At 40.3% G+C, this 21,231-nt stretch overlaps 1 protein-coding gene across 12 annotated transcripts in view; it reads right to left on the reverse strand.

The window, feature by feature from the left end:
• The window catches only part of HYCC2 (hyccin PI4KA lipid kinase complex subunit 2), a 148,405-nt gene that overhangs the window by 68,642 nt on the left and 58,532 nt on the right, over positions 1-21,231 (reverse strand). For 10 of the 12 annotated variants that reach the window (XM_055290148.2, XM_055290153.2, XM_063644935.1 and 7 more), the window contains one exon: positions 347-445. The gene's annotated coding sequence lies outside the window, so the exon portion shown is untranslated. Of the gene's footprint in view, positions 1-346; positions 446-12,782; positions 12,859-21,231 lie in introns of those variants that run through there. The other 2 variants (XM_063644934.1, XM_063644930.1) reach the window with 1 other exon arrangement.

Genomic DNA, 21,231 nt, shown 5'->3' on the forward strand with positions numbered 1-21,231 from the left:
GCTACAGTCTCCTATATTGGATGGCACAGATACAGAACATAGCCATCATCAAAGAAGTTCTACGGGACAGCATTGATCTAGATGTAGCCGGATAATGCAATTATGCTGAGTAAATTCAATTCTTCAATAAAGTTTAGATAACAGAAAGGTTTTTAAAAAACACATTTATAAAAGGGAAAAACTTCCAAAAATAGAATTCAAAGGCAATAATTAAGATGTCATTATGTTAGGTAAAACTGCTTAATAAATAGAAGCTATCCAGCAAAGGTTACCAAAAATGCTATTATGTCTAACGATATAGAAAATTTATTCTTTATCCTTTAAAAAGTTAAAGTCTTAATTTTACCTGTATTAAGATCAGTTCTCTAAAGGAGGAGGTGGCACAGGAATTCGGCAGACTTGAAGTGGGGAATTCATTTGTTAAGAGTTAAAATATTTTCCAATTCTATAAAAAATAAAAATAGAAAACTGAAATATTGAGGTAATATTCTCAAGAATGTAATACAAAGAACAGTTTTGATAGGCATTTACAATATAGCTTATCTAATTTTAAGAAATAATTATAGATCCAAAAAATTTCTGTAATAAGTAGCATACTTGTATACCTTTATCAAACCTAATTAAAAAGCATTATTTTGAAGACAGAAAGTCTGAATTTTAATTTCAAATTTGCCATTAATTATCTGTAAGACCTTGAGTAGAGTACTTAAATTATCTGGAGCCTCACTTGCATTATTTGTAAAATTAAGTCCCTTCCAGACAAAAATTCTATGACTCTTTTGAAACATGTTATAGTGATTTTTCTTTCTCTCTCTCTCATACACAGACACGCAAACACACAATCATTTTTAAAATACCCTCATTAAAGTCATAATATGCAGTATAAAACCAAGCTTAAATAATAAGTATCATAAGCTACAAAATTATTTTGGATGGATTTCACATAACTGAAAAACTTACCTTTTTTAGAAAAGAATACAAAAAATGCTCTTACTGAATTTTTGGCAGAAAAACACATTAAAAGATTTTGTCAGAATCATTTTCAAATTGCTAAAATGGAGACTTTTCCTAGAAAGTAATAACTATTTTCATGTGTTTGCTGACTACGTTATGCTCTATCTTCTTTGATACAAATAATACTGTGATAAAATCCTCTTAGAATTATTTTAACTGAAGATGTGTTAGGACCCCCTACTCCACCACAGCAGCTGACACTTTATCTCATATACTGGGCTTTCACATGTGAGTTTTGTTTTATGAGAAGGTTCTGCAGTGGAGGGAAGAACTTGAAAAGGACCAAGGGAGTATCTCTGGAAAGATACAAAAGAGACTGGTAGTACTTTGAGAAGGGGCACTTGATATCATGGAAATAGGGTGGGAAAGACTCTCTTTTTGTACCTTGGGAATTCTGAACCACAACCACCAAGACGATTGCCAGATTTTTGAAGCAGTCTGTAGGCAGAATGGCTATGTGGGGAATCTCTACAAAGACAAATCTCCCACAGACTTCCAGGGCCAAGGAGACAGATACTCAGTAGACTCTCAATTTAAAAAGTAACAAACAAAAAAGCCAAATGACAAGCACAATGAGTTTATTAAACTTTAAGACAACCCTAAAATAGCTCAATCCCTGTCTGGTTGGAGGTAATTAGGTCCTTACCAATTTGTGCAACAGAGAAAAATGTGATCCCTACTGGAAACATTGTATAGTGCCTCTATGGTTCTTTCATATACAAAGTCTGGCACACAATTTAAAAATTACTAAAAATACAAAAGGATAAAAAAAGACCAATAATTAAGAGAAAATTAGACAAGAGAATCAGACTTACAGATAATTTTTAAATGAAGTTAACACACAAGGACGATTATTTAAAGTAATCCTGATTAATAGAAAATAGAAGGGGAAATGTACAAAACTGCTGAAGATGCAACATTTCACTAATGGATTAGGAACTACAAAAATAATTTAAAAAGCACTCTAGAACCGAAAAATACAATATGTGAAATTAAGAACTCAATATAGAGCCCTCTCAGTGCAGCCGGCAGCACATCAGTCTCATAATCTGAAGAATTTAATATATTGGTCTTAGAGCAAATGAGACACAACAGAATACAGGATGAGTAAACTAGAAGACAAATCAATAAAAAATACCCAAACTGAAGCATAAAGGGAAAAGAATGGGAGAGAGAGGAAGGGGAAAGGGAAAGTAGTGAAAGGAGGAGAGGGAGAGGTTTAAGAGAAATGTGACACACACTCACAATGTCTAATATGTGTGTGTGTGTCACAGTTCTCATACATATATATGTATATATATATATATATATAAAAAACACAAGTCCTAGAAAAGTAGAGAAAATGATAAATGCAATATTCTAAGAAAGAATAACTGGAGTTTTCAAAAACTGATGACAGAAATCAATCTAGAAATTCAGAACGCTCTGCCAACACCAAGCAGGATATATTAAAAGAAAATTCTACCCAGGATGCCGTAAACTAGGGAAGGAAGGGAAGAAGTAAGGATGCAGAAAAAAATCATAAAAAAAGCAGCCATAGGAAAAAAAAGAGCTGCGCTTCAAAAAACAGTAAAACTCACAAATTTCTCAACAGAAACAATAGAAGCCAAAATATAACAGAATAACACTGTTAAAGGGCCAAAGAGAAAATAACTGCCAATCTAGAATACTATGCCTAGCAAAACTATCCTTCAAAAATAAAGGAGAAAATTTTAAATTAGCAAAAAAAAAAAAAAAAAAATCTCACCTTCAAGCCTGTACTAAAAGAAACTTAAAAGGAATTATTCAGACAGAAGGAAATTATCCTAAATCATAAACATGGAAATGTAGGAAGAAATAAACAATATCATCCACTTAGTTCTGGGACATAAAAATATATATATATATCGGGGTAAACAGTGTAAGGAAATGTTAATAGTGACAGTTCAAAACAGTAACTGAAATGCCTTATAAGGTTTAAAGGTTCTAAGATTTTAGTAGTTGTGTGACACTAGTAATGGTAATAGTTTGTATTATACTGTAAAAAGTTAAAGAAGGAAGTTGTAATTTTTAGGATAACCATTGCAACAAAATTATATATATATATGAAACAAGTTAGAAGGAAAATATAACATTTAATCTAAAAGCAGGCAAGAAATAGGAAAAAAAAAACAGATGGGCCAAATAGCAAATGACAGTAAGATTATACATATACACCCAACTATATTAATAATTATATTACAGTATATAGATCAAGCTTGTCCAACTCACAGCCCAGGGAGGGCTTTGAATGTGGCCCAACACAAATTTGTAAACTCTCTTAAAACATTATGAGATTTTTTTTTGGCAATTTTTTTTGCAATTTTTTTTTTTTTTAGCTCATCAGCTATCATTTGTGTTAGTGTATTTTATGTGTGGCCCAGGACAATTCTTCTGCTTCCAGTGTGACCCAGGGAAGCCAAAAGAGTAGATACCCTGATATAGAAAAAAATTCTTCTAGTAAAAGACGGATTTTGTCAGACTGGATTAAACAAAGAAGCACAGTCCTTAAAAAAGACACTCTAATTTCAGAGAAAGATTTAGAATTTATGGCAAGAATGATTATTAGAGATTAAATATTAATGAAGGGATCAATCCAACAGGAAGGTACCACAATCATAAACTTATATGTACCCAGTAACCTCAAGATACACAAAGCAGCAGGGCACGGTGGCTCAAGCCTATGATTACAGCACTTTGGGAGGCTTGAGCTCAGGAGTTCAAGACCAGTCTGGGCAACATGGCGAAACCCATTATCTACAAAACAAACAAACAAACAAACAAAAACAACAACCAGGGTGTGGTGGTGTGTGCCTGTAGTCCCAGCTACTTGGGAGGCTGGGAGGATCACTTGAGCCCAGGAGGTCAAGGCTGCAGTGAGCCACGATCATACCACTGCACTCCCGCCATGGCAACAGAGTAAGACTCTGTCTTAAAAAAAAAAAAAAGAAAACAAAACAAAACAAAAACATAAAGCAAAAATTTGCAGAATTAAAAGGAGAAAAAGACAAAGCCATAATAATAGTTGGAGACCCACATCTCTCTCAGCAAATTGACAGAAAAAGCAACCAAAAATCAGTAAGATCTGAATGGTGCAATTAACAAACAACCAAAATGACTAATACAGAACACTGTACCTAGCAACTACACAATTTGAATTCTATTCTTTTTTCTTTTCTGTTTTTTTGAGATGGAGTCTCGCTCTATTGCCCAGGCTGGAGTGCACTGGCGCGATCTTGGCTCACTGCAACCTCCACCTCCCAGGTTCAAACGATTCTTCTGCCTCAGCCCCCTGAGTAGCTGGGATTACAGGCGCGTGCCACCACCCCCCGCTTTTTTTTTTCTTTTTGTATTTTTAGTAGAGATGGGGTTTCACCACGTTGGCCAGGGTGGTCTCGATCCTCTGACCTCGTGATCCACCCGCCTTGGCCTTCCAAAGTGCTGAGATTACAGGCGTGAGCCACCACGCCTGGCCAAAATTTGAATTCTTTTCAAAGACTCCCTGCATACTCGGCCACAAGAGAAGTTTCAACATACTTCAAGAAAGATGATGGCATTCAAAGTATGGTTTCTAATCACAATACAAATAAGCTACAAATCATTTACAACAATAACAAAAATAATAAATAAAAATCTAGAAAAACACCAACTACCTGGAAAATTAAAATTACATTTCTTTTTTATTTTTTAAATTAAAAATTAAATAGAGATAGGGTCTCACCATGTTGCCCAGGCAGGTCTTGAACTCCTGGGCTCAGGCAATCCTCCTGCCTCAGCCTCCCAAAGTGCTGGGATTACAGGCGTGAGCCACTGCCCCTGGCCTAAAACTACATTCCTAAATTATCTATAGGTCAAAGAAGAAATCTCTACAAAAAATAAAAAAAAAATAAGCTGGGTGTGGTGACGCACACCTGTGGTCCCAGCTACTCAAGAGGCTGTGAGGTGGGAGGATTGTTTGAGCCCACGAGTTTAAGGCTGCAGTGAGCCATAACTGTGCCACGGCACTCTAGCCCGGGCAACAGAGCGAGACCCTGTCTCAAAAAAAAAAAAAATCCCCCCAAAACAAACAAAAAAAAAACATGTCAGTATAAAATGGACACATTTCTTAAAAAATATAAATTACTAATGTTGAAAGAAAGAGAATATCCAAATAGCCCAAAAGCAAATAAAGAAATGGAATGTAATACTAAAAATCTTTCCTTAAAGAAAATCTCAAGTAAAGATGGTTTCACCAGTGAATTCTTCCAATTACAGGAGAAACCACACCAAGCTTATAAAAGTCTTCCAGAGAATAGAAAATAATAAATATGCTGAGGAGGGAGAATCTCTTGAACCCGGTAGGCGGAGGTTACAGTGAGCCGAGATCGTGCCACTGCACTCCAGCCTGGGTGACACAGCAAGACCTTGTCTCAACAAAAGAAAAAAAAAAGGAATAAAGACTTCCTAACTATTTTTAAGAACCATTACAATAGCCAGACGCAGCGGCTCATGTCTATAATCTCAGTACTTTGGGAGGCTGAGGTAGCCGGATCACTTAAGGTCAGGAGTTCGAGACCAGCCTGGCCAAACATGGTGAAACCCCATCCCTACTAAAAATATAAAAATTAGCCAGGTGTGGTGGTGGGTGCCTGTAATCCCAGCTACTCGGGAGGCTGAGGCAGGAGAATCGCTTGAACCCAGAAGGTGGAAGTTGCAGTGAGCCGAGATCACACCATTGCACTCCAGCCTGGGGGACAGAGCAAGACTCCATCTCACATAGTTGGAAGTAAAGCTCTCCTCAGCAAATCTAAAAGAACAGAAATTATAACAAACTGTCTCTCAGACCACAGTGCAATCAAACTAGAACTCAGGATTAAGAAACTCACTCAAAACCGCTCAACTACATGGAAACTGAACAACCTGCTCCTGAATGACTATTGGGTACATAATGAAATGAAGGCAGAAATAAAGATGTTCTTTGAAACCAACGAGAACAAAGACACAACATACCAAAATCTCTGGGACACGTTCAAAGCAGTGTGTAGAGGGAAATTTACAGCACTAAATGCCCACAAGAGAAAGCAGGAAAGATCCAAAATTGACACCCTAACATCACAATTAAAAGAACTAGAAAAGCAAGAGCAAACACATTCAAAAGCTAGCAGAAGGCTAGAAATAACTAAAATCAGAGCAGAACTGAAGGAAATAGAGACACAAAAAACCCTTCAAAAAATTAATGAATCCAGGAGCTGGTTTTTTGAAAAGATCAACAAAATTGATGGACCGCTAGCAAGACTAATAAAGAAGAAAAGAGAGAAGAATCAAATAGATGCAATAAAAAATGAAAAAGGGGATATCACCACCGATCCCATAGAAATACAATCTACCATCAGAGAATACTACAAACACCTCTATGCAAATAAACTAGAAAATCTAGAAGAAATGGATAAATTCCTCGACAAATACACCCTCCCAAGACTAAACCAGGAAGAAGTTGTATCTCTGAATAGACCAATAACAGGTTCTGAAATTGTGGCAATAATCAATAGCTTACCAACCAAAAAGAGTCCAGGACCTGATGGATTCACAGCCGAATTCTACCAGAAGTACAAGGAGGAACTGGTACCATTCCTTCTGAAACTATTCCAATTGATAGAAAAAGAGGGAATCCTCCCTAACACATTTTATGAAGCCAGCATCGCCCTGATACCAAAGCCTGGCAGAGACATAACCAAAAAAGAGAATTTCAGACCAATATCCTTGATGAACATTGATGCAAAAATGCTCAATAAAATACTGGCAAACCGAATCCAGCAGCACATCAAAAAGCTTATCCACCATAATAAAGTGGGCTTCATCCCTGGGATGCAAGGCTGGTTCAACATATGCAAATCAATAAATGTAATCCAGCATATAAACAGAACCAAAGACACAAACCACATGATTATCTCAATAGATGCAGAAAAGGCCTTTGACAAAATTCAACAACCCTTCATGCTAAAAACTCTCAATAAATTAGGTATTGATGGGACGTATCTCAAAATAATAAGAGCTATCTATGACAAACCCACAGCCAATATCATACTGAATGGGCAAAAACTGGAAGCATTCCCTCTGAAAACTGGCACAAGACAGGGATGCCCTCTCTCACCACTCCTATTCAATATAGTGTTGGAAGTTCTGGCCAGGGCAATCAGGCAGGAGAAAGAAATAAAGGGTATTCAATTAGGAAAAGAGGAAGTCAAATTGTCCCTGTTTGCAGATGACATGATTGTATATCTAGAAAACCCCATCATCTCAGCCCAAAATCTCCTTAAGCTGATAAGCAACTTCAGCAAAGTCTCAGGATACAAAATCAATGTACAAAAATCACAAGAATTCTTATACACCAATGACAGACAAACAGAGAGCCAAATCATGAGTGAACTCCCATTCACAATTGCTTCAAAGAGAATAAAATACCTAGGAATCCAACTTACAAGGGACGTGAAGGACCTCTTCAAGGAGAACTACAAACCACTGCTCAATGAAGTAAAAGAGGATACAAACAAATGGAAGAACATTCCATGCTCATGGGTTGGAAGAATCAATATCGTGAAAATGGCCATACCGCCCAAGGTAATTTATAGATTCAATGCCATCCCCATCAAGCTACCAATGACTTTCTTCACAGAATTGGAAAAAACTACTTTAAAGTTCATATGGAACCAAAAAAGAGCCCGCATCGCCAAGTCAATCCTAAGCCAAAAGAACAAAGCTGAAGGCATCACGCTACCTGACTTCAAACTATACTACAAGGCTACAGTAACCAAAACAGCATGGTACTGGTACCACAACAGAGACATAGATCAATGGAACAGAACAGAGCCCTCAGAAATGATGCCGCATGTCTACAACTATCTGATCTTTGACAAACCTGACAAAAACAAGAAATGGGGAAAGGATTCCCTATTTAATAAATGGTGCTGGGAAAACTGGCTAGCCATATGTAGAAAGCTGAAACTAGATCCCTTCCTTACACCTTATACAAAAATTAATTCAAGATGGATTAAAGACTTACATGTTAGACCTAAAACCATTAAAAACCTACAAGAAAACCTAGGCAATACCATTCAGGACATAGGCGTGGGCAAGGACTTCATGTCTAAAACACCAAAAGCAATGGCAACAAAAGCCAAAATTGACAAATGGGATCTAATTAAACTAAAGAGCTTCTGCACAGCAAAAGAAACTACCAACAGAGTGAACAGGCAACCTATAGAATGGGAGAAAATTTTTGCAACCTACTCATCTGACAAAGGGCTAATATCCACAATCCACAATGAATTCAAACAAATTTACAAGAAAAAAACAAACAACCCCATCAAAAAGTGGGCGAAGGACATGAACAGACACTTCTCAAAAGAAGACATTTATGCAGTCAAAAAACACATGAAGAAATGCTCATCATCACTGGCCATCAGAGAAATGCAAATCAAAACCACAGTGAGATACCATCTCACACCAGTTAGAATGGCCATCATTAAAAAAATCAGGAAACAACAGGTGCTGGAGAAGATGTGGAGAAATAGGAACACTTTTACACTGTTGGTGGGACTGTAAACTAGTTCAACCATTGTGGAAGTCAGTGTGGCGATTCCTCAGGGATCTAGAACTAGAAATACCATTTGACCCAGCCATCCCATTACTGGGTATATACCCAAAGGACTATAAATCATGCTGCTATAAAGACACATGCACACGTATGTTTATTGCGGCACTATTCACAATAGCAAAGACTTGGAACCAACCCAAATGTCCAACAACGATAGACTGGATTAAGAAAATGTGGCACATATACACCATGGAATACTATGCAGCCATAAAAAATGATGAGTTCATGTCCTTTGTAGGGACATGGATGAAACTGGAAAACATCATTCTCAGTAAACTATCGCAAGGACAAAAAACCAAACACCGCATGATCTCACTCATAGGTGGGAATTGAACAATGAGAACTCATGGACACAGGAAGGGGAACATCACACTCCGGGGACTGTTGTGGGGTGGGGGGAGGTGGGAGGGACAGCATTAGGAGATATACCTAATGCTAAATGACGAGTTAATGGGTGCAGGAAATGAATGGCACATGGATACATATGTAACAAACCTGCACATTGTGCACATGTACCCTAAAACCTAAAGTATAATAATTAAAAAAAAAAAAAAAAAAAAAAAACCAGCATAGCCATAACAAAAATTAACACAGACATTACAAGGAAGGAAAATCAGACACTAATTTCTCTCAGGAACACAGATGCAAAAATATCAATGAATTAGCAAATTAAATCTAGTACTATATATAAAGAATACCGTATATAAAAAGGAATTTACTCCAGGCATATAACGGCAGTTCAGGAGAAAATTCATGTGATCATCCAAATAGGTACAGGAAAAGCATAACACGTTCAATATTCAGTTATGATATAACCTATTGAAGAATTCATAAAGAATACCCATAAAAAACCTATAGCAAGCATCACAGTCAATGGTAAAATATTGAAAACTTACCCTCTGAGGTTGAAAACAAGACAGAGATGACCATTATCACCACTTGTATTCAACATTGTACTGGAAGGCCTAGCTAGTACAGTAAGGCAAGAAAAACAAAAAGAAAAAGGACTGGAAAGGAAGAAATGCTATTACTCACAGATGATATAAGTATACACCAAGAAAACCCAAAAGACTCTATAGATTTTTAGAATAAGTGAATTTATCTAAGTTTCTGAATATAAGGTTAATATACAAAAAATCAATTGTGTTTCTATAAACCAGCCACAAATTTTTAAAAATGCATCTTACAACAGCATTAAAAAATAAGACTAGAAATAAATCTAACAAAAGATGTATAAGACCTCTACAATGAAAACAAGAAAACACTTTCGAGAGAAAATAAAGATGGTGTAAATAAAGCGGAGGATATACCATGTTCATGAGTTGGGAAGACTCATAAAGATGTCAGTTCTCCCTCAATTAATCACTCCCTTGGTATTAAGCATATGTATTGCCTAATCTGTCATTGTGTGGGGTGGAGGCAGGAAAACTGTAAGGTCCTGGCACAAAAACCAGCCCAAAACTGAGATTGGACCAAGACCATGGAGAACACCCCAATCCTCAATCATGAGCCTAATACTAAGGAAGGAGAAAAGTGTGAGGAGAGAAGGGCCTTCCATTTCTCAACAAGATGGAGTGACAGAAAGTGAATTTACCTTCTTGCCTCATGGAAGAGGGCCTGGTGTGGTGGCTCATGCCTGTAATCCTAGCACTTTTGGAGGGCAAGGCGGGTGGACCACTTGAACTCAGGAGTTCGAGACTAACTTGTGCAACATGGTGAAACTCCATCTCCATTAAAAATACAAAAACTAGGCCGGGCGCAGTGGCTCACACCTGTAATCCTAGCACTTTGGGAGGCCAAGTCTGGTGGATCACGAGGTCAGGAGTTCAAGACCAACCTGACCAACATGGTGAAACCCTGTCTCTACTAAACATACAAAAATTAGCCAGGTGTGGTGGCAGGCACCTGTAGTACCAGCTACTCAGGAGGATGAGGCAGGGGAATCACTTGAACCCAGGAGGCAGAGGTTGCAGTGAGCAAGATCGCACCACTGCACTCCAGCCTGGGTGACAGAGTGAGACTCCGTCTCAAAAAAAAAAAAAAAAATACAAAAACTAGTCCAGTGCAGTGGCATGCACCTGTAGTCCCAGCTACTCAGGAGGCTGAGGTGGGAAGATCACTTGAACCTGGGAGGTTGAGGCTGCAGTGAGCCGTGACTGTGCCACTGCACTGCAGCCTAGGCAACAGAGTGAGGCTCTGTCTCAAAAGAAAAAGAAAAAAGAAAGAAAGTACATGAAACACAGTTTTGATTACACTGGGCACAGACAATGAAGAACAATGAAGTTGCCTCAACTTCCTTCCTCAAGATTTTCCAGGCTGCAGGGTAAGGAAGAGAAAGGCAGGTGAAACCTGGTAGACTCTCTGAGTTAAGGAGGCAGAGCTAAGAGTACAGGTAGACCAAAGTGTTAGAGGACAGGGTAATGTGGACACCTGTACTGAGAATGAACTCTGGAGATCTGCAAAGGATCCCTCTCTAGTAGTCAAACGAAAATTGATCAGCACACTGTGTGTGTGAGGAAACTACCAGAAGCCAGGAAAAGAAGCACCAGAAAGATTAGAGGTAGCAGTGTCCAGAACTTACACAGGGCCAGAAATAGTGCCACTTCTCACCAATTGCATTGAAGATGGGGTCAAGTACACGTAAGAGTTCTTCCTAAGTAATGGGGACTTACTAGCCCTACAGTGAACACAGATCCAGTACTATCTATTAAATCTTAAACATTTTTTTTTTTTTTGAGATGGAATTTCGCTCTTGTCAACCAGGCTGGAGCACAATGGCGCGATCTCCAGTCACTGCAACCTCCGCCTCCTGGGTTCAAGTGATTCTCCAGCCTCGGCCTCTCAAGTAGCTGGGATTATAGGTGCCCGCCACCACGCCCAGCTAATTTTTGTATTTTTAGTAGAGACGGGGTTTCACCATATTGGCCAGGCTGGTCTCGAACTCCTGACCTCAGGTGATCTGTAAAATCAAAATCTGGAACTATTTTCAAATAAATGTAACTGCATCCCAGAGCAGAGCTCAAAAACATTTATAGGAATGCAAAACTATCCCACGTAATGCACAGGTTTGAAATGTGCTTGCATACTGGAGCTTGCCCTTCTTTCTACTTTTAAAATCTAGCAGCCATGTGAAGAAGCCAAAGCTAGCTTGGACGTAGGCCAGCCAACAGCCAGCACTACCCAACAAATGTGTGAGTGAAGCCATCTTAAATAACAGTCCCAACCAAATGACATGAGTAATCTCAGGGAAGATCAGAAAAAGAACTGCCCAACCCAGGCGTGGTGGCTCACACCTGTAATCCCAGCACTTTGGGAGGCCAAGGCAGGTGGATCACGAGGTCAGGAGATCAAGACCATCCTGGCTAACATGGTGAAACCCTGTCTCTACTAAAAATATAAAAAATTCACCGGGCATGGTGGCGGGCGCCTGTAATCCCAGCTACTTGGGAGGCTGAAGTAGGAAAATCATTTGAACCTAGGAGGCAGAGGTTGCAGTGAGCTGAGATCGCGCCACTGCACTCGATCCTGGGTGACAGAGCGAGACTCCAACTCAAAAAAAAAAAAAAAAAAGAACTGCCCAGATGCCCAAATTACTGACCCACAGAATTGTGAGCAAATAAAATAGTTGTCATGTTAGCTACTAAATTTTGGGGCTATAAAATAAAGGCTAACTAATACATATGTTAAAGAGGGGAGTTGAAAATCATTCATAAATCTACTATAAAGAACACTAAAAAGGGTCCATCACTACATAATTTTCAAAACAGATCTTATTAACCGAGTCCCTACCAAGACATTCTGAGAGACACTAAATGCCAGGAACTAGCAACCAGCTTTCAGTTCAAAATGACACAGGTTTGTATGAGCATTAGAACTCAATGCAGCATCCCTTCCTGGTCCCTAGGCTGCAGGAGAATTAGCCTACTGAAGAAGGTAATGAAAACAATGATCTACCAAAAATCATTGTTGTCCACTTATAGGTCCTAGATATCAATACTTTTAAATTATCCATATAATTTTAGTGATGTCAATTATCTTCGTCCTTTTTTGGATATCTGCCTGCTCTAGCTACATGGGCTTTCTTGATGTTTCTTGAACATGTCAAACTCGTTCTTACCTAAGAGGCTTTGTGCTTCTATTCCCTTTGCTGCCCAGCTGCACACATTGGTTTCCTTCTTACTTCATCCAGGTCTCTACTCAATCAAAAAAAAAAAAAAACCACTACCTATCACCCATCACAATCACTCTCTATCCCATATCTGCTTTACTATTCTCCACATTTACTACTACTTGTTTACTGCCTATTTTTTCCTACTGGAATACATAAACTCCATGCAGGAGGGTGTCTTCTTATTCACCACTAAATCCACAGTTCCTGTTTCAGTGACTAGACAAAGCAGGTAGTAACTAGATGTACAGGGAAGCAAGAAAAGATCCCTATTCACCTAAGTGATATTGGGGTCATGGCAGAGTAATGACCTGAGAAAATCCTCTCCTCCATAAAAGCAACAAGACACTGGTAAAAATTGTCAGAATGAACTTTTTCAGAACTTTGGAAATTAGGCAAAAGGTTAAAGCAATCTGGGAAGTGATTATTCAAGAAAAGTAGCTGAATCTCTAAGTAGCTGAAACTACAGGTATGTAACCACTGTGCCGGCCTTCAAGGAGTTTTAACTTGCCCTATTCCCATTCCACCTCCCTAGCTCCACAGTAGCCTTGAAAACAAATAGCCCACAATCACACTAAGATCCAGCAGACTCGCAGCCACTAAAGGTGACAACAGAATGGTCTGCAATGCCTTCAAAGCCTCATTCCTGAAAAACTATTTGACCTGTCTGATAGTTCCTGGAAGACCCTGATATGGTTCGGCTATGTCCCCACCCAAATCTCACCTTGAATTGTAACTCCCACGATTCCCAAGTGTCGTGGGAGGTGATTAAATTATGGGGGTGGATCATTCCTGTGCTGTTCTCGTGAATGAGTCTCATGAGATCTGATGGTTTTAAAAACGGGAGTTTCCCTGCACAAACTCTCCCTTTGCCTGCTGCCATCCATGTAAGATGTGACTTGCTCCACCTTGCTTTCTGCCATGATTGTGAGGCTTCCCCAGCCATGTGGAACTGTAAATCCATTAAACTTATTTTTCTTCCCAGTCTCAGATATGTCTTTATCAGCAGTGTGAAAATGGACTAATACAGATCCCATTTGCAAGGATGTCTTTAATTTGACTTGAAGATCAACCAGTGCAAACATTCTTTTTCCTAGGGGTATTTGTCCAAAACAGGAGCAGTTATTTAATATCCTGGCTGCCTGATGCAGTGGATACAGTTAGGGCAAACAGGCCAGCCAAAAAGCCTAAAAAGAAAAGCTGGGAGCCAGCCGCAGTGACTCCTGCCTGCAATCCCAGCACTTCGGGAGGCCAAGGCGGGTGGATCACTTGAGATCAGGAGTTCGAGACCAGCCTGGCCAACATGGTGAAATCCCACCTCTACTAAAAATACAAAAATTAGCTGGGCATGGTGGCACACACCTATAGTCCCAGCTATTCAGGAGGCTGAGGCAAGAGAATTGCTTGAACTCGGAAGCGGGAGGTTGCGGTGAGCCGAGATCACACCACTGCCTTCCAGCCTGGGCAACAGAGTGAGACCCTACCTCAAAAACAAACAAACAAAAAACCCAGAAAAGAAAAGCTGGGGAATGAGATGTCCATAAAGGACTCTGAAAAGCTCCAACAACTTCCTGGGAATCCAGAAGGTCATATTCATGCAAAGGGATGTGTACCCAGAGCTATATGCATGCTCAGGAATAATCTGAGAAGTCCTTAAAATCTCATTAGGGGCTAATCTGAGGCTCTGCACACAACTCATTACTGGAGAATTAATGGCATCTTTTGCAATTCTACTGGGAGAGGATTCTTGCAAGCTTGAGCTTGGTTTCTTCCAGACTTCATTCCATATGCCTTTTGCTTTGCTGATTTTGCCTTGTATTATCTCATTGTAATAAACTATAACTGTGAATAAAATGACTTGAGTCCTGAGAGCCAATCTTGGTAATCATGAAATGTGGGAATGGTCTTGAGGGACCCTCTTCAAAGCTCCAAAGCCCTTTTGACATAAACCTAGTAAATGATGATAACCTCCTAGCTTCCTGCTAGGATAAGAAGTTCCAGACTTACCTTGTACAAATCCTGCCTTAGGCCTAGAACCAGACATTTCTCCAAGGAACCCCTTTCAGTAGGTAATAATATTTTAAAGACTACATTCTGGGCGCTAAAGCTTGGGCGTATCTTAAATACAATTTACTGCCATTTAGTGACATACGGGTGGAGGGAGGAAAGGATCCATTCCTTATATTTCAAGTAAAAAAAAATTTTCCCCCATAAAAAGTAGTATCCAACTCCGAAGAACCTAAAAACATGTTGGAAATATAACCTGTTTAGGTATGTAGGCACAAAATTAAAGTCAAAAAATAAATTCCAAGAAAATCTGTCGAATTTTTTTATTTTAATTTTCAGAGATGAGTTCTTGCTGTGTTGCCCAGGCTGGTCTTAAACTCCGGGCATCAAGCAGTCCTCCTCACTTGGCCTCCCAAAGTGCTGGGATTACAGGCATGAGCCACTGTACCTGGCCTATGTTGAATTTTAGAATAAACTTTTCAAATACTGAATAAATAAATGTTTAAAGCGGTTGGTATTCAAGAGTTGAGTCAAGAAATGCAGTGTCTGGATTTCCTGGCATTTTTAACCTCTAAAAGTATTCCTTACTTAGTTAACTGACACAGTTCATAGTAAGTTCTTCCTAAAGGCAAAAATATTTGAAATATTGGCATCTTTTTTCTTTTGTGTTTTTTCCCCAATTTTTTTTATTGTGGTAAAACACACAACAAAAAATTTAACATCTTAACCATCTTTAATGTACATTTCAGTAGTATTAAATACATTCATAATGTTGTCCAACCATCACCATACTCTTTTCATCTTGTAAAACTAAAACTCGCTGTGAGCCAAGATCGCACCATTGCACTACAGCCTGGGCAACAAGAGCAAAATTCCATCTCAAAAAAAAAAACAAAAAACAAAACAAAACAAACAAAAAACACTAAAACTCTAGGCTAGGCATAGGGGCTCACACCTGTAATCCCGGCACTTTGGGAGGCCGAGGAAGGCAAATCATTTGAGCCCAGGAGTTTGAGACCAGCCTGGGCAACATGGCAAAACCCTGTCTCAATAAAAAAAATACAAAAATTAACCGGCCATGGTAGTGAGCACCTATAGTTCCAGCTACTCCAGGGACTGAGGTGAGAGGATCACTTGAGCCCAGAGTTTGAGGTTACAGTGAGCTATAATCATGCCACTGCACCACAGCATGGGTGACAGAGTGAAACCCTGCCTCTAAAAATAAAAACATAAAAATAAAAACGAAGGACAAGTTATCATAGCTCAGCCTGCCACCACCACTTAGAAAGAAGCACAGTGCTGAGAGCAGTGGCTTATGCCTGTAATCCTAGCTACTCGGGTGATGTGGGAGGATCACTTGAGGCCAGCAGTTCAAGACCAGCTTGGGCAACATAGAAAGACCCTATCTCTAAAATAAAAACAGCTGGGCACGGTGGCTTACGCCTGTAATCCCAGCACTTTGGGAGGCCAAGACGGGTGGATCACAAGATCAGGAGATCGAGATCATCTTGGCTAACACGGTGAAACCCCATCTCTACTAAAAATACAAAAAATTAGCCGGACGTGGTGGCAGGCGCCTGTAGTCTGTAGTCCCAGCTACTCGGGAGACTGAGGCAGGAGAACGGCGTGAACCTGGGAGGTGGAGCTTGCAGTGAGCTGAGATGGCGCCACTGAACTCCAACCTTGGCGAGAGTGTGAGACTCCGTCTCAAAAAATAAATATATAAAATAAAATAAAATGAAGCACCGTGCACAGTGGAACTCTTTAAATTCTAGAAATAACACAAACCATATTTAGTGTGATGCTCTGTCCATTTCCTGAATAATTCATTAATAGCTGCCAGTTTTAAATGGGGCCCAGGACATGAGAAGGCAAGAGGTCAAGGTGGCAGTACAAGATGCTCTGCCGGCTGGATGCAGTGGCTTACGCCTGTAATCCCAGCACTTTGGGAGGCCGAGGCAGGCGGATCACCTGAGGTTGGGAGTTCGAGACCAGCCTGACCAACATGAAGAAACCCCGTCTCTACTAAAAATACAAAATTAGCCGGGTGTGGTGGTGCACACTTATAATCCCAGCTACTCCGGAGGCTGAGGCAAGAGAATTGCTTGAACCCGGGAGGCGGAGGTTGCAGTGAGCAGAGATTGTGCCATTGCACTCCAGCCTGGGTAACAAGAGCGAAACTCCATCTCAAAAAAAAAAGATGCTCTGCCATTTGGGCCCCAAGATCCAGCAAATTCAGTGGTAATCAAAGTGTCTGTGGTAGATGATAAAGTAGCTGTATAAAGCTACCAGTAGGCCCTGATAGAAGAATCACAACACAGACCACCAGGCACATAAGTCCATCTAAAGCAGGATTTCTTAACCTTGGCACTATTGGCATTTTGGTCACCCTTGACATTGTGAAAGGCTGTCTTTTACATGGTAGGATGTTTAGCAGCATCCCTGACCTCTTCCTACTAGATGCCAATAGCAATGCCCTGAATTGTGACCAACAAAATGTCTCTAAACATTGTCAAGTGTACCCCGGATGAGAACTACTGCTTCTGAAGAGAGCTATGCCCTCTCTGCAGATGATTGCTCTTCTTTTGAGAAATAGCTCCTTGCTTGGCTTTTGAGGCCCAGCAGAGACTGACCATGTGACCTGACATACTCTCAAGAAGTGAGTGTTCTGATCCACCAAGCCATAAAGCTATATGTGCTGGAAGCATTCCATCATTAAATGGAAGTGACAGTGTGTCAGATATGAACCTTCAAGGGAACATGGGAGGACTATATTTGTCTATCTTCTTTAAGTCAAATGTGACCTTATGACTTTCTTTGACCAAAGAGCAGAAATCATTTCTGTAGAAACATTTATGTGCCAGTATGCAATTCTCCAGCCTGTTCTTCTCGTCACTATGATAATAGAAGCAGAGATAAATATAGATATGCAATGCTGACCCATCAAATGAAGAACAGCTGCCTGGAATCACCCAACTTGCAGCAGATTTTACATGAGAAGAAATAAATCTCTCTTTTTCAAATCTTAAGCCTTTATTTGAAGGTTGGTTGTTACCACTACATAACCAAGTAATCCTGACTACAATGGTTGTAATGAGGTTAGAGCAGGCTACAAAAGCACAAGTAAGCTAAAAGAACAAATGGCTGAGACACCCATGGCACTTACTTCTACTAATCAACTCTTCCTTAATCTATGGCCTTGCAGAGTTCCCTAAGATCAAAGGAAAGAAGGAAAAAAAAAAAAAAAACTTAGGCCTGGTTTACACATGGTTGCATACAATATGCTGGCATTGACCTTACAGAGAAGTAGTCCTACAGGACAGGAGAAAGGGAACTCCCAGTAGGCAGAACTTCAAACAGTATCTCGTTGTTCACTATACCTGAAGAGACCAAAGATATGGATCTATTGGTTTGGCTAAATGGCCTTTGTAACCAGTATTTGCTCAACAGGCACATGAACAAAATGGTCTTGTCAGCAAGAATAGAAATTATACCCTGGCTCAACACAGACTTCCCCTCACCAATGTTGATCTACAGTTTCACAATATGCCAGGCTGTCTCACACCTCACGCATTTTCTTATGCTACACTCCTCTCTGGAATGCCTTTCAACTACCCTCTATCCTAACTACCCTCCCCTTCTTCCAACACTCAGACCAACAGTTGCCTCCACTATGAATCTTTTCCACAGCATACAACCCTGCATCAATTCAAAGTCCTCTCCTTCCTCTTCACACAGAAGTTCTCAACATAGGGTCCACAGACCCCCAGGGATCTATAATAAAACTCATAAACTTTGATAAGAAGAAAATTGTATCACTCTTTTTACCAATCTCTAACTAACATTTATAATGTCATTAGATTTCGAGTATAGGCAAAACAATAAAACAAACAACCATAATATTTTTGTGATTTGGTCACCAATAGAAATCACAGGTATTAGGCCAGACGCGGTGGCTCACGCCTGTAATCCCAGCACTTTGGGAAGCCAAGGCGGGTGGATCGCTTGAGGTCAAGAGACCAGCCTGGCCAACATGGTGAAACCCCGCCTCTACTAAAAATACAAAATTAGCCAGGCGTCAGGGCACATGCCTGTAGTCCCAGCTACCTAGGAAGGTGAAGCATGAGAATCACTTGAACCTGGGAGGTGGAGGTTGCAGTAATCCAAGATTGCACCATTGCACTCCAGCCTGGGAAACAGGGCCAGACTCCATCTCAAGAAAAAAAAAGAAATCACAAATTTTCATATCAAATTACATTTGTTTCTTATCACTATGTCATGACACTTTTCTCTGGTCAGAGAGCTTCCATTCTACCCTGGATAAAAATGTTTCCAATCTTGGCCGGGCGCGGTGGCTCACGCTTGTAATCCCAGCACTTTGGGAGGCCGAGGCGGGCGGATCACGAGGTCAGGAGATCGAGACCATGGTGAAACCCTGTCTCTACTAAATGTATAAAAAAAAAATAAGCCGGGCGCGGTGGCGGGCGCCTGTAGTCCCAGCTACTCGGAGAGGCTGAGGCAGGAGAATGGCGTGAACCCGGGAGGCGGAGCTTGCAGTGAGCCGAGACTGCGCCACTGCACTCCAGCCTGGGCGACAGAGCAAGACTCCGTCTCAAAAAAAAAAAAAAAAAAAAAAAAATGTTTCCAATCTCATCTGCCCAGATATTTAGCTAAACATTTTTCTGGGTGTTTCCATATAAGATTAACATTTAAATCTATAGACTGAGTAAAGCAGATTGCCTTTCCTAATGTGGGTGTATGTCATTTAATCAGTGGAAAACCTGAATAGACAAAAAGGCTAAGCCTCCCCCAAGTAGAGAGTCAGTTCCTTCTGCCTAAGGACATTGGCTTTCTCCAGCCTTCAAACTCAAACTGAAATATTAGCTCTTCAGAGTCTCAAGCCTGAGTGACTGCTACTATGTTATCTCTGGTTCTCAGGCCTTTGGACTGTGTCTGACTAGAACTATACCATCAGGTCTCCTGAGTCTCCAGCTTGCCAATTACTCTGCAGATCTTGGGACTTGTCAGTCTCCTAAATTGTGTAAGCCAATTCCTATAATAAACCTTATAATAAATCACACACAACCTTATTGGTTTCGTTTCTCTGGAAAACCCTGATGAATATAGTTCCTGACTTGTTCAAAATGACCTAAGGATATATGCAGAATCCATCTCTTATACCTCTCAGAACAGGAATCCAAGTTATAGATGGGAATGCCTGGCCCTGGTATCAGGCATTCCATTACCATGTCTTCTTCAGTAGAACAGGGGCATATAAGTGAGACTGGTGGTTAGGCAGATACCCAACCAGAGAGCAAATGTAAATCTCTCTTCTTAATGACAGAGAGTGACTCTTTCAGGACCTCGTTATCTTGACTTTTGGGAAGGAAAAAACCCTTTCCTTTCCCCTCACGGAGCAGGGAATAGTTTCTTTCCATTAATACTCCCCTTCCAAAGAAGTCCTCTCCCCTTCTCCCTCTTAAGCCTCATAAATTGATGGGGTGGGCAGAATCATAGTCACAACAGCCGACAGTACTCAATATCTTTTGTTCTCAAAAACCTGTGTGCAGGCTGAAGAGCCCTCTTATTGGCTGGGTGCAATGGCTCATGCCTGTAATCCTAGCACTTTGGGAGGCCGAGGCGGGTGGATCACCTGAGGTCAAAAGTTCAAGACCAGCCTGGCCAACATGGTGAAACCCCATCTCTACTAAAAATACAAAAATTAGCCAGCGTAGTGGCACATGCCTGTAACCCCAGCTACTTGGGAGGCTGAGGCGGAGAATCACTTCAACCCGGGAGGCAGAGGTTGCAGTGAGCCGAGATTGCGCCATTGCACTCCAACCTAGGCAACAACAGCAAAACTCCATCTAAAAAAAAAAAGGGCGGGGGGATTGTCTTATTAAACCACAACTTTTCTGGGGCAGGGAGTATGTCTCACTTGTGTTTGCATTTCCGGTTCTTAACAGGACCTAGTACATAGTTAGCACTTAATTCATGTCTATTGAATGAAGAGCTTAACAGCACTACTAGACAGTCAGCAGCAGATACAGTATAGAAGACAAGGAGCAAGTATGTCAAAGATTACTAGTTTCCATCCAATACAGATCCTCACTCCACTCCCACTGATCTAGTTTGTATGCCCAGCTAAAAGCCATTTCTGAACCTTACCTGTAGCTAAGTATAGCCAAATGACTACGTTTCAGTCAACAAGATCAGAGGAAGTATTGTGCAGGAAATTCTAGAGAGGTTTTTTTTTAAAAGATGAGAGATACAGCCCTTTTGTCTGTGCCTTTCTTCCTCCTTTCTTCTGCCTAGAACATAAATGCTATGGCTGGAGATCCAGCAACCATTAGGTAATCTTGAAAGTAGAAGACACATGCTAAAGATGGCA

This window comes from Symphalangus syndactylus, chromosome 8 (genome assembly GCF_028878055.3).
Source record: "Symphalangus syndactylus isolate Jambi chromosome 8, NHGRI_mSymSyn1-v2.1_pri, whole genome shotgun sequence".
In the NCBI taxonomy this organism is placed as follows: Eukaryota; Metazoa; Chordata; class Mammalia; order Primates; family Hylobatidae; genus Symphalangus; species Symphalangus syndactylus.